At 40.6% G+C, this 14,805-nt stretch overlaps 1 protein-coding gene and 1 long non-coding RNA gene across 13 annotated transcripts in view; one reads left to right on the forward strand and one right to left on the reverse strand.

The window, feature by feature from the left end:
- The window catches only part of ARID1B (AT-rich interaction domain 1B), a 434,060-nt gene that overhangs the window by 381,258 nt on the left and 37,997 nt on the right, over nucleotides 1–14,805 (forward strand). The gene's annotated exons all lie outside the window — the stretch shown is intronic.
- Nucleotides 2,849–14,805, reverse strand: part of LOC146063702 (uncharacterized) — a 118,066-nt gene continuing 106,109 nt past the window's right edge. The window contains exon 4 of the long non-coding RNA XR_014471643.1: nucleotides 2,849–3,006. This is a non-coding gene — a long non-coding RNA (uncharacterized LOC146063702). The remainder of the gene's footprint in view (nucleotides 3,007–14,805) is intronic.

A 14,805-nucleotide genomic window follows, 5' to 3' on the forward strand; every position in this document is an offset into this window, starting at 1 on the left:
TAGGCCTGTTTTGGTTTTTATTATTACAACATACTTTTGTGAATGACTAAATATTCTATGTAAATCACTATGGAATATTTGTGCAAATATACTGTAAATAATTTAATTAGACCTTTGCATTTTTGAGGGGATGATGAGATTTTAGAAATGATCAATCTAAGGGCCAGATACATTAAGCTTCAAAATTGATAAAATGGAGAGTGATAAACAGCCAGCCATCAGCTCCTACCTGCCCTGTCACAGGCTATGTTTGAAAAATAAGTACTTGGTTGCCCCGTTTAAAGGGCCAGAAGCACACCTGCACACTAAAAATGAACCAATTTCTACATCTTGGAATTTACAATTTCAAGAAAGGCCCCAGGTATCACCAATATTAGTGGGGGGTGCTGTTCCCAACAGTCATGGATTGAACATATTATGTAAAGAAGAAAAAAAAATTTTCTTCTTTACATAATATTTGGAACACACTCTTAGACACAATAAAACTTAACTTTTAATATATTTAATTCAAATTCCCTTCTAATATATTCAGGGAAATAGCAGTGAAATAAATCCACTGTACTGTTGAAAGATGCGTCTTAGCTCAAATTTCTTAACTTTAAAATTCAGTGAAATTGGTAGTTTACTTACCCCAATAGGGTTTAGCAATTGAGCTCACAAGCATGGGTGGACAAAACCCATGAGATATAGTCCAGCAGAAATATGTACTAGGGTGACTGTCTGGTTGGTGAGGGGTGTGCAACTAAGGCCCTTATTCTGATTGAGTCCGATGGCTCCGTGTGCGGTCGGACAGCCGATGTTTGGTATTTGCACATGTGCAGAGGAGTATCTGCGCATATGCGAACGCTTTGCACATCCGAACGCGGCGTGAGTTCCGCGCAAAAAACGATCGGTCGGAACCATCCGAGCAGGGGGTGGAGAGGGGCGTGAAGGGCTGTTTGGGCTCAACACCATATGCTTACGCCCCAGTCCTTTTTTCTTCTTTATACTGTAGAATATGTTTTAGAAATGGCAGGTAGGAGCTGATTGGCTGGTGGTTTATGACTCCATTTTATCACTTTTAAAGCTTAGTACATCTGGCCCTAAGTATGCACAGTTGGGGCTAATGATTCTATGACTATGACAAATGTTTTAAATTGGGCATACACTGGGCGATATATAATTTGCTCAATCAAATGGATTATTTAGAATGAGCAGGTCCGGGGTTGTACACTTTGTCTGTAAACAATGTCGTTTGCAGACATACCGAGTAGGCCCTGCAACACAGACCATGACAATATATATTGCAGATAAGCAGGTCTGGTTTTGTGTGTGTGTGTGTGTGTGTGTGTGTGTGAATGTACTGGTGACATGCCGACCACCCCTACACTGACTGCAGGGATTGATGTCACAGCTGGGTGGGCAAATTGAAATGCCAGTCAATCTGTGATATTAGGACCGATTGGTAAATGCATAAGAAAACCTTAAGCAGTTGATTTGGTGGCGGGTTAGCAGATAGATCTGAAAGTTGTGTACCCATCCTAAGATTAATAGAATTATATTATGCTTTTATGCTGGGCCAATGCTATTAAAAACCAGTGTGCTCATGTAGGTCTAGATGTTTATGACATTAATTAGTTTCATTAAAAAATGAAGAGAATAATAAAAAATGCATGCATTTCTTAAGGAAAGAAATCCTAGAAAAAAACGGAAGCATATAAAAGTACATGGGTAGATACAGGGCAGACTGCATATGGCACTTCTCTCCAAATTTAGGTATACATACAGTATGATGCTTGCACCTAAATTGTGCTTTATATTCAGTGTATTTCACTCAGAATAAAGTGAGACCGTTATCACCGTAAAGTTAGACATGTATCCATTATTGTCCTTCTGAAAGGAGGTAACATGCACACGCAATAGAACGGATATACCGGTACCTAACTTTATGGTGATTATTGTGTCTCTTTATTCTGAGTGAAATACACTGGTGGGCTATAAAGCACGATATACAGTAGGTCTTTGCAATTATGTGAATATGGGACTTGGAGATTGCGATTTCTTTCTGTGCCATTTTTTTCCTCTTTTATTGTCATTTTGGAGTATGTATTGGATGTGTGCTCTTTTGCGCCATTACATGCAGTTTGTTTTATTGCAGCACATTTCTAAGGTTATTTTTTTGCCATCTAGCACTAATGGCAGATGCCAGAAGGATGGATGGTCTGATGGGCCATGCAGAAAGACAAGCTGGCTGATCTGCGCAGTCTCCTGGTGCTCTGCTCAGCTACTTAGCTCATGCAGACAAGCTGCCTGAGCAGCGCAGCCTCCTGGTGCTCTGCTCGGCCACCGATTATACAGGGGTGCGCAATAACGCAACATCAATGTGATCTGTGACCAAAACCTTTTTTCCGCGAGCTGTCACATATAAATGCCAGTGCTTTGAAACCTGTTTATTACTTTAATGTTTAGAATTGGATAAAGTTGCGTACCACTTGTGGCACCTTATAAATAAAAAATATAATAATAATAATAATAATAATGAAGTTGTTAGTGGTATTCTGCAGATTGTAAAAGCAGTTTAGCCCAGAAGATTGTAGAATGCACTGCAGGGTATTAAAATACCATGCACCAATTTGAAGCCAGCTAGTGGTTTCTTTTTGGTCAATTGTTATACCCCTTTGGCCTGACATAGGGTTGGCAAACGTCAGCTGTCCAAATTATGCCAGCTGAGATAGTACTTGTATGACACAGCCCCAGGGAATATTGCTTTGGTGTGCAGTTCCCAATATCAGCACTGGATTGGTGGATCTCACAGCAACAGCCCACCTGGACAGGCCCCTCCGTCCAGATACATTGTACAATGCTGCAACGTCAAAGAGGGGAGAAGTCGCAGCTGACCCCCTGAACCGCCCGGCAGCGAGGGCGGCAGGACCACATGTTATAGATTGCAAGCGGACGTTTTCCATACAATCCCAGCCAAGACTCTGGGGCTCGGGACCTTGCATCTGATTGAGGTGTCGAAATCTCCTGAAATCAAACAAATTGTATAAGTGTATGGCCAACTTAAGTGTTACATATTTAGACATGGCTAGCACAGCAATGTGCCATATAAAGATTTAGAGAAAACAATAAACTGAAATGAGATGGCAAACTACACTTTGTGATTATTAATTATTGCAATAGCTATGCTACTTGCAGAATTAATATAATACAATTGGGGAACACAGAGCGGACAGGAAGTGGAGTAATCACACACAGCGATGTTGCTGCAAAAAAGTTTAACCTTTTATGATGCATGTAAATGGGGGATATATGCACTTAATGCAAATGTGGTATAAATCACTCGTTAGGCCACATCTTGCATAATGTACAGTTTAGGCACCAATCTGTGAGAAAGACATAACAGGCCTACACTTGGGGCAGTTTTCCTGAATAGATCGCTTAGAAATGGATCACTGATCTCGATCCATTTGTACAGTATAGCCCCAGGCTACGGCGCGCATCGCCATCGCCCACTTGAAAAAAACAGTACTTGCGCTGCCTTTCCTTCTAGATCTCAAGGCTTTAACTATAAACAATAGGCAAAGCCCCACTTTCCACTGATTGTTTAGCACACATTGTGGTGTGCATCGTGGGTGTACCACGATGTGTGCTGAACGATCGTGCTTTAGCCTCTTGCTCGGCACAGGCTCCCCCATTGCCCCGTGTATGGGGCTTGTCAACCTATTGATTTAGATTTGGGAAACCTCATAACTAAAAGAAATAAATGGGTTGCAACAAAAACTGCCTTATACAGGTGTCCGGGCACCTTTTAGAGGTGCAGAGCTTAGGGTGAATAAGAGTAACTTGGCATGGGTGTAAAGGCAGCATTTAGAACTTCTCAGAGTTGTGTATAATATGACTGAGTAGCTTTCATTTTGCTTCATATGGAGAAGTCCATCAGATTACAGACAGATCTGTTGCGCCAAGAATAGGGCTGGATTATTGTAGTATACTGTCACAAGGATAGGAATATGGGCATATTGCTGTTGTATAGTTATATTTATTAATGTAAAGCTGGCTACTATTCTAGTCACTTCACTCTTTTAAAATCACCACAGGAAATTTGCACATGTGAACAAATCACATGCTGTAATATCCATTATTGCTGCTGCTGATTGGTTCTCATGCTGAAACCATCCACCAAAGCACCACAGCATTGGTAGCTTCCTACAGCCATCCAGGATATAAAAGTTAGAATGTGACACAGCCAATAAAACACATTGGATTGAGATTCTATATTGAATCCAATTGGAACAGAGTTAATGCACTTTTTGTGTCCTTAGTTACACACAGGGCTGCCACCAGGAATTTTGGGGCCTGGGACTGATTTCCAGTCTGGGTCCCCCCCTCCCTTCACTTACCACCCGACTCAGCAGGTCCTGACTGGCTTCTTCAATGCAGGACGCCGGCGGGCAATTAAAATGCAGCACCGGCTTGTGAGCCAATCAGAGCTTGTGTACCGGCAGCCGCTTTGATTGGCTAACGGTACATGAGCTCCGATTGGCTCAAAAGCCGGTGAAGCATTTTAATTGGCTGTCGGCTACCTGCATTGAAGAAGCCTTTGCTTCTGGATCTGCTGAGGACCGAGCACAGCGCAGGCAGCAAACAGCGGAGCGTTTCTGTGGGTAAAATGAGCTGCCCGGGCCCTTCCAGATGCCGGGGCCCGGGACAACTGTACCCACAGCACCCCCCTGTCGTCAGCCCTGGTAACACATGAAACTTTAACATCTGGGAGTATTGTTTATAAGCGCATATACAGTATAGTAAAGGTTTTGAAATGTTTGCAGTGTATGACATTGTGTGTCATCAATACTTTACGTGTCAAGCATAAAAATAGATTAAATGATTTAAAGGCTGAGCAATCATTCATGTGGGTGTTTCAGTAGCTCCGGTCTAACCGTTAGCCACACGTCCCCTGAACCTGTGCTTTCTTTGAACACTGTTAGTCTTTGGCAGCTGTACGCTTGGTCAGGAAAGCACATTTCACACAGAGAGAAAAGCTTATGGAAAAAAAAAGAATCAATTCTACTGTAAGCTCAGCTGAGAAACCCAGTCATAATTAGTAAGTCTGCTATCACAATCCCATCCATCTTTGCTGGCTTGCGCCTGGCTGAATTTTCTATTAGCTGACAGGTGACATCACAAAATCTGTCAAGAAGCCAACAGGGAATCCCTAGAGGAAAAAGGGGAGTGGGGGTGAATGGATTTCCCTGCATTTGTAAACAAAGACGTCCTCACTCTGACCTCTGCTCATAGCTGAATGAGTGACGTCTTCATGCTCTCACAATTTCCTCCCACCCCACCCCATCTCCCCACCTCTGCTAGAATTAGGCCAGTAGGTTCATGCTGTGTAAATTATCTTCCCAGCATGGTGTCTGCCTGCACAGTCTGAAAAATGCAATACACTTAACCTATCATAACCTTCCTTTGTTTACTTTATAACATGTATTTGGAAGTACTGGCAGAAGGTTTACATAGTGTATCATACACAGTACAGTTGTGAAGGATTGCATCATGCATTTCTGTTCCTGCTTTGGTAAATATCTAATATCATTTGTTGGATTGCATCTAGATTTTATCACACTGTGAATAAATAAATTCCATAAATCTTAATAGGTAAATAGAGTTGTACAGCATTGGCTGGGTAAGGACAAATGATAAAGGTATCTTAATATGTGTAGTGCATACGGCATTTCCAACTTAATCATCTGTAACCATTGTTTTTATATATATATATGAAGTGCCCCATGCAGTACCATCATGTTGCTCACACTTTGGGCCTGACTCTGGTTCAATCGCAAAAACAAACTCATTATTTAATAGACAAAAACATGTCCACTGCAGGTGAAACAGATGTAGTATGTGGAGAGACTAGAGTTAGATTTGGGCCGGGGTTGTATTTCAAACTGATATCTATATAGCATTGTAAAAATAAATCACCTGCAGTGCACATGGTTTTGTCCATTAAAGAATGATTTTCCTTTTGCGAGTGAACCAGAATCAGGCCCTTTGACCCCTTTTAGCACATCTCTGTGAGCAGGTGGGTGGCATGGAGTCCAGTTAGATTGTGGACACCACAGGGCTTAACAAATTGGACTGGAATTCCAACTTAAAATTAATATTTTTGGTTAATAGCTGCATTAACCAAATTGAAGCTATCCCTAAGTAAGCAGCATAAAATAAAGCCATCATGGTTGGACAAAAAAGTAAGGACCGCAATTAACAATACGACAAGAGCATTTACATTTTACAAGGATAATGTGAAAGATGAGGTGTTCAGTAAGTACAAAGAATTACTAATTATATAAAAAAGTAATACCAATAGATTATTTTACTTAAAAAAACCAAAGGCTTTGATAAAGCCCTATGCTGGGCGAAATGCGTCAGTTTTAAGGACCCCCTAGTTGGAGATTGACTGAATCACTTGGAATCTACCCCACATATATTGTTGCGGTTAGAGTAGTCAACAACACCAGTCGCCATATCATACTATGTGCTGTCTAATTGCACATTTACCTGGAGCCGGCAGTGTGCCTGACGTCTAATTGTACATTTACCAGAGCCTACGGTGTGCCTGCTGCCCACAGCAACAGCCCATCCGAATGGCATCCCCTGGTGAGCCAGCCACAGTGACAGCGAGTGGTGTAACCACAACAACAGACCGATCGAATGGCCAGCAGGAGGGGGACATCCCCTGGTAAGCCAGCCGCAATGATAGCGAGCGGGGTAACTAACTATCATGATCTGATCAAGCGGATACTAAGTCGTGGAAGCGCTATCCCCCCCTCCATCCACTGTGAGTGGTATTATGTTCAGTACACAGGTATCTGTTCAGATGTACAGGATTCTATTGATCTGATCCTCTCCAAATAAAAGAGGACCACAGCTTCTGACCTCCCACATTGCCATTACAGTCACCAGCGCTAAGCACCTTTTCAAATAGGAGAGGTAATTGCGGTGATTCATTCATGCACTTTTGTTTCAGGAAATAATTATTTCCTGTATTTCTGATGTGGATTTTCTTACATGGGGAGCTTTATGTATTTATAATACTTTCTTCGATGCATCAAATATTATTGACAATTTTGATATTCAAGTTTTATTATTTAATTTATATTATTTTATTTTGTGTTGGATCCACCTCCATTTAACAGTGATTGGGGTAGATGTATGAACCAGCGTTAAGTGCAAAAATGCACTTAACCCTGGTTAACTGGGGGGATTGCGATTTCCCTAATGTATCACTAGCGCACCTAACGTGCGCTAGTGACAGCCCGCCGAGTTACGCTCGGCGGCGCTGTCCCCTGCAATCCCCCCCAGGGATTAACGGCCGGGGCGATGTATTAACAGCCTTCAAGGCGTTAATTCACCCCGGCCGCTTCGCCAGCTCAGGGCTAGAGCCGATAAGGAGAGCCGTTCACGCTGGGGATAACGGCTCTTCTTATATGCTTAATACATCTGCCTATAACGTTTGCCCGCTTCTCCACATTATGCTGGAGAAGCGGGACTCGTTATTTGCCAAACGTTATAGGCAGATTAATACATCTGCCCCATTGTGTTATATGCCAGTGATAACCCTGGTTCACAATTCATTAGCGCAACAATCTAGTTTCTATACAGTTTTTAACTATAGTAAACTCAATTAAAACATCAATTAATTTAATAGTCATAAAATTAATTCATAATTGATAAATAAATTCACAGTATAAAATGGATATGTATCCAATAGCTTGAATCCAATGCATTTCGTCTAACAGGACTTCCTCATTGGTAATCTCAATTATGTCAGACACTGATCATAATTACAAGCTAAAATGTTTCCAATGTTTTCTCATAACTGTATATGTATATATATTATATATATATATATATATATTTTTTTTATATATATATATATATATATATATATATATATATATATCTCGAAAAAGAATTTGTCCATACATCTGGAATATAAGTAAGAATTTTTAAGGATTTCATTTTAAAACAAGTACGCATAATGTTAGATTAAATTCACAAATAGTGATGCTTCAAAATAGTCAGAGGGTTTTACAATGAAACTCAAACAATGGTCCTTCCAGCTCAACCTCTGAAAGTGAATACACACACATTTTTGTCCACGCTAGTTAAATATTGAATTCAGGTTTTAGTGACTGCCAAGGTGCATGTTGCGTAAATTTCATAACGTTCTACTGATTTCATAGCTGAAGAGTTTCCAATATTCCACTGGCAATCATGTAAGCACAAAAAACTGTGTAGCAGCAGCGTAAATGAATGGTTTTCCATGGCCGAGCAGTGGCATGCAAGCCTCACATCACCAAGTCCAATGCCAAATGTCAGATGGAGTGGTGGAAAGCACACTGGCACTGGACTGTGGAGCAGTGGAAACGTGTTCTCTGTAAAGACAATTCATGCTTCTCTGTTTGGCAGTCAGATGGGAGAGTGGTTTTTAGCAGATGTCAGGAGACCATTGCCTGCCTGACTGCATTATGCCAACTTTGAAGTTTAATGGAGGAGGGATAATGGTATGGGGTTGTTTTTCCAGGTTTAGGCTAGGGAAACAAGACATTTTGAACAATGCTATGCTTCCAACTTTGTGGATTGCAACATGACTGTGTCCCAGTGCACAAAGCAAGGAGTATAAATACATGGTTTTAGTGAACTTGGCTGCACTGAGTCCTGACCTCTACCCCATGTAACACATATCGGATGAACTACAAAGAAATGGTGATTCATGCTTTCTCGTCCAACATCAGTGCCTGATCTCATAAATGCTCTACAGGCCTAATTTCTCACAGAAACACTCCAATTTCGTGTGGAAAGCCTTCCGAGAAGAGTGAAAGCTATAAGGGGGGCCAACTCCATTAAAGTATATTTATTTGAGTAAAATGTCATGATATTAGTTAATATTGTGACAATAATGTTCTATTTCCTGTATACCAGTCTAGCCATCTAATGCATACTTGCTGACTTTGTAGAGCTGCCGTCCAGTGAGTAGGTCTACAAGTATACGTAGCTGTTTTCATAGGTGTCATCTTGTCACAGCTTGCCCATAGTTGCATCACACTATTCACACCAATGTGATCACTGCTTCCCATGTCAGAGTTCAGTACTTTGCTCCTGCTGCACCCCGTGCTGCTCAATTAGACTATCCCCAGCTTTGCAAAGCTTCAAACAGGAACTGAAAACTCATTTATTCATAAAAGAATACCCTTCTGCTGCATAACTTAGCCCTGAGGCTGATCCTCTGACCCCTGCCAAACACCTTCACCATCTGTGCCTGCTTACATCCTGCTATCAAGCCAGCTCCCACCTACTTACCTCATGTAGTCTGTCTGTATCCCCTTACTACTAGATTGTAAACTCTTCAGAGCAGGGCCCTCTTCCCTCCTGTTGTCAAAGCTCTCTTCTCTTCACATTTCACTCACAGCTCTCCCATACTCAAACAATCAGTGACCATCTTCGTCCACCAGCCCGTAGTAGTATGTTGATCAAGTGCTCACTACTTACATTTAAGCTGTAATGTGTATTGAGTTGTGGCATTCATTTTACCTGTACTCTATTTTTGTTATTCATTTACTGTAATGTTAAGTTTTGTCTCCCTGTACTGTTCCTTTGTATGGTGCTGTGAAACACTTGTGGCCCCTTTATAAGTAAAATTATAATAATAATAATAATAATAATAATAATAATAATAATAATAAGGACATGAATCGTTGCACATAGACAATTAGGCTAGACCTGCCCACATGTATTGCAAAATCGTTCTCCTAATTCTAACAGCTGTCTGTGATGGCTGCAAACCCTCTGGAGTCTAAATGCATTGGCATATATGATTTACTTCTGTGCTAGGAGTAAAGGTCTGCTTTAAGACCAATTTAATTCTGTTAAATAAGACATAATGAGTAATGTTATACTTGTAAGAATGTATGTAGTAAAAATTCCAGTGCATCATCTGTATGATATAATTCGCTATTGTACTAAAATGTCAAAAATATACATCACTGCCGAAGCCATTTAAAATTAAATGTGTTGGAGAGGAGCTGATGGTCCTGCTTCAGCATTTGAGACAAAAGACTTGCATCTTTATGCTGTTCATTAGACCAAAAGTGGACAATTCCACAGCAGTATGTGCAAAAAAGGGTGAGTGGACTTACACTTCATTAAGTGACCATCGCTATTTGCACGTTTTTATGAGCACTATTAAAGGATTTCAAATTTTTGGACTACAGAATATTAGCACTTTGTTCTACATGTTAATATAGAATTATTAATTATGGGCACCATTCCTCCAACAAATATGTTTTAACCGGTAATCAAGTTTGAATGATTTTTTGGGAGACTAATGTGTGCATGTGTTGTAATGTCAAGTCACATGTTTGTATACCACTATTAGGTGATTTAATATAAACATTCACAATAATTATTTTATAGACTTTCAATTAAATAAGCATTATATTTACATATACTTGTATAATATAAGAATGCTTCCCATACTATTCTTTGAAACCAGGACCATCATGAGTTATACATGTTCTGTGGCAGGCTAACTTCAAGCCTACATTTCAACTGGTTGTTATCAGCCACATAAGCTGGATCATTCATGTTTCGGTTTATAGGTATGGTAAGGTGGGTGTGGTATAGGGTTCCGATAGTGGGGTTCCCGACAGTCATTAGCCCGACGTCAGGATCCCAACTAGCCGGACTCAGACAGCATGGTGAGAGCAACAAAGCCCCTTGCGGGCTTGCTGCGCTCGCCATGCTGCGGGCACGGTGGCTCGCTACGCTTGCCACTTATTCTATTCTCCCTCTATGGGGGTTGTGGACCCCCACGAGGGAGAATAGATGGTGGCCGTCGGGAATCCGTCTGTCTGTGTTTTAACAGTCGGAATCCCGACTGTCAGGATCCTACAGTATGTGTCGGGACCCCGTCCGGCACCCGGTAAGGTATGGTAACACTATGTACAGTAGGAGATGCATCTCCTTTTTCTTTAAATAGGATATGATCTCCTTTTTCTTATCAGTGAACCATATTATAACTTTTCTAACATTACTAGTTAGTGAAGTCCCAGAATAGAATAAGAATGTATGTAGCTAGGTCAGGGCTTGACATTTTAGGAGCCAGGTGATGAAAGTGTAGGAGCCAGATCACTTTCCCAAAAAATAAATATATAACTGAAACCCCTACCATGACCACATTAATTATGAGCTACCCCTACCCCCAGGCAACAAACCCACGCAACTAAGGGAGTCCATCCAGGTAAACCAGCCCTCTCTTACCAGAGAGCTTTATGCAGCCGGAGTTTGGAGACACCAGACAGTGCAGGCGGGAAGAACAGGAGAAGTCACTGCAGGCCAGGACAGACACTTAGCACTTGCACTCCTGACCATTCTTTTGTGGCTTGTTGCATGACACCAAAAATAACTTGAGCCAGATGCAGCCTATCACCTGCACTCCAATATTTGATCATCCGGAAGTGCCATCACAAGACATCTGCAGTTATCTCAGAACCAGCTGTTACTGTTTATTCATATAGCATTGTGTTATATATCTATTTCCAAATAATATGAAATCCATCAGAATACAGTGAGAAACTCTATATGAGAAAATCAATAAACAAATGTTACAAAAAAAAAAAAAAAACTATATGGAAATGGAAAGATTGAGGACCTTTATGATTTTTCCAAGAATTGAGCAAGTACACCTTATGATCGGACTGTGGAGGCTTCAGGAAATTGCATGTAACACTACTTTTTATGGATCCTCCAGCATCTCTCAGCATGCTAAATGCTGAAGTTCAATTCTTTACAACTTAGCAAGTATAGCTTCTATGGAGGTTAGCCTGTAGAAAGCTGTTTCCCTATATAAAATAATAAAATGTTTATTTGATATATTGCTTCTGAAACACAAGAACTCTAGAGTACATAGAAATTGTAGACAAATAAAAACCACTTGGCCTATCTAGTTTACTCATGTACATGCACACACAAACCTGTAGCAGTGTTCTGTGAACAGTTTACACCAACGTAGAGTAACATATTCTTAAGAACACCGTTAAATGAATATAAATATATCAAGATTTTGGAGATGGTCAAGACTTCAAGTCCGTAGGTTTTCCGCATCTGGCTTGATTTCAGAGGTACAGTCCCAATCTGAATGCTTTCTCTAGTTCGACAGAAGTTGTGGATTATTCCCCATTCAAGTCTGCTGTGCTTGGCAACTTGTATGTACTGCAGTGAATGGGTGGTCAGCTTTTTATTTTGGAGGGGACAGTGTGGAGCAGCACCTTCCTGATTATTGAGTCACACCGACAATGTCACATGACTACACTTTGCTTTCTATTTGTATTTGAATTCATGCAAAGATGCAATGCACAGTGTTAGTATTTTATTCAGAACATAATCACTGTTTTTCTGCTTGTGTTAATAAATATTTAACTTGTTTTAGTTTTTTTTTTTTTTTATTGGGTTTTGCCTTGTTTCTAAAACTGTGAAAGGTATTTTGCAAATGTAGTCTGTTTTGTAAGGCAACTTTTGTGGAATATAGAACTTGTCTATGGTGACATTGTTACGTGCTTGGCCAGTAGCACACAATGCTCCTTTATGTTATTGCTGAGTTGATGATTTCTACATATTTGAGCACTTCACAAACATGATCAGATGTGTCCCACCTGATTCTAAAATGTAGCAAAATATCCTGTCCTCTGCTGAGGTATAGTTCTGCAAAATTGGGCAAATCCATAAACCTGCTCTCTATATGGGGCAGCACGGATGATTTAATGGTTAGCAATACTACCTCACAGCACTGAGGTCATGGGTTTCATTCCCACCATGGCACTGTGCAGAGTTTGTATGTTCTTCCCTGGCTTGCATGGGTTTACTCCGGGTACTACAGTTTCCTCTCACAATCCAAAATTATACCAGTAGGTTAATTGGCTCCCAACAAATATTAAGCCTAGAATGTCTGTATGTATGTGTGTACATGTGATAGGGAATTGTAAGCTCCAATGGGGCAGGGACTGAATGTTCACATATTCTCTGTTAAGCACTGCAGAATATGTGTGCACTATATAAATAACTGTTACTAGTAAATACAGGTTGGTTATCCCTTGTCCAACATGGAATTTTGGATAACGGATCATTCCATATTTCAAAATATTTTTATATTTCAATTATATATTTTGAAGTATCTTGCATTTATGCTGTATAAACACATCAACCACATGAAATACACACAAATATATTTTTATTTGTGTATAAAACAAGGTTTAACCCCTTCCCGACATTTGACGTATATATACGTCATGGCCGGGATGTACTTCCCGACACATGAGGTATATATACGTCATGACTTTAAAGTGCCACCGCGTCCAGAGACGCGGTGACAGAGGGATGATGTCTGCTGTCCCTGACAGCAGACATCCTCCCTCATTGCCCAGGGAGGGCAGCTATGCCCCCCGTCATGGGCGATCGCTGTGATTGGCTGTTCAAACATGAACAGCCAAAAACAGCGTTAAAATGTGTGATGTGTAAAAATTATACGCTGCTGCCTTCTAGTTTCCAAAAAAATTAAAGGAGGTTAAAATAATGATTTTTTAATAAAGTATAGATATGGTCTTTGTTAGTTATTAACTATTTTGAGTGGTCATGATTATTTGTCTCACAAGCAGAAAATGTAACATTTTGCAAATAGCAAAATGTTCCATTTTTTTACGACATTTTGGTATTTTTCACAAAAAAAAAAAATTGTATCGACCAAAATTTACCACTAATTTAAAGTACAATGTGTCACGGGAAAACAATCTCAAAATCACTGGGATAAGTAAAAGCAAAAAAAAGTTATCCCCACTTAAGTGATACATGTCAGATTTGAAAAAAAGGGTACTTATGAGTTATCCGGGCGCCCGATTTTTTGATTGTATGCCTTAAGTTAAGGCATACAATCAGATGCGATACGATATCGCATCGCATCGCATGCGACCATCGGATGCGATGACCCGATTTTTCCATAGGAATCAATGTTAAAATGGACAGAGTCCATTTTAACATGGAATTCAATGGGAAAAAGGGGTCCTCTTCATACCCCTACTATCCAAGTGGGCATGGAGTTGGATATAAACCTGTGGCGAGCGTAGCGAGCCACCGAGCCCGAAGCGTGGCGAGCGAAGCGAGCCCCGCGAGGGGCCGGTATTCTGTGTCCCCTCGCGGGGCTCGCTACGCTCGCCACGCTACGGGCTCGGTGGCTCGCTACGCTCGCCACAGGTTTATATCCAACTCCATGCCCACTTGGATAGTAGGGGTATGAAAAGGACCCCTTTTTCCCATTGAATTCCATGTTAAAATGGACTCTGTCCATTTTAACATTGATTCCTATGGAAAAATCGGGTCATCGCATCGCATCGCATCGCATCCGATGGTCGCATGCGATGCGATGCGATGTGCCCGATCCGACCCGATTTAGAAATCCGGCGCCCGGATAACTCATAAGTACCAAAAAAAGGCCTCTGTCAGGAAGGCAAAAACATGCTGCGGCGGGAAGGGGTTAATAATATGAAAAAAAAATGTGTACGATCTCAAGCACTGAATTTAAATGCCAAGCAATCATTATTTTGCACATATTTAGTGCCAGTTACATATCAGGTCCTCAGTAGTGCTGTTACAAATGTCCCCAGTAAGTTTTTAGCAAATAATATATATATTTTTTAACATTTCTGGAATGTATGGTTTTCGGAATAATTTGGATAAGGGATATTTAAATAAGGGATACTCAACCTGTAATAATGT

The sequence above is a fragment of the Crinia signifera genome, chromosome 3, assembly GCF_055691185.1.
Source record: "Crinia signifera chromosome 3, ASM5569118v1, whole genome shotgun sequence".
Taxonomy (NCBI): Eukaryota; Metazoa; Chordata; class Amphibia; order Anura; family Myobatrachidae; genus Crinia; species Crinia signifera.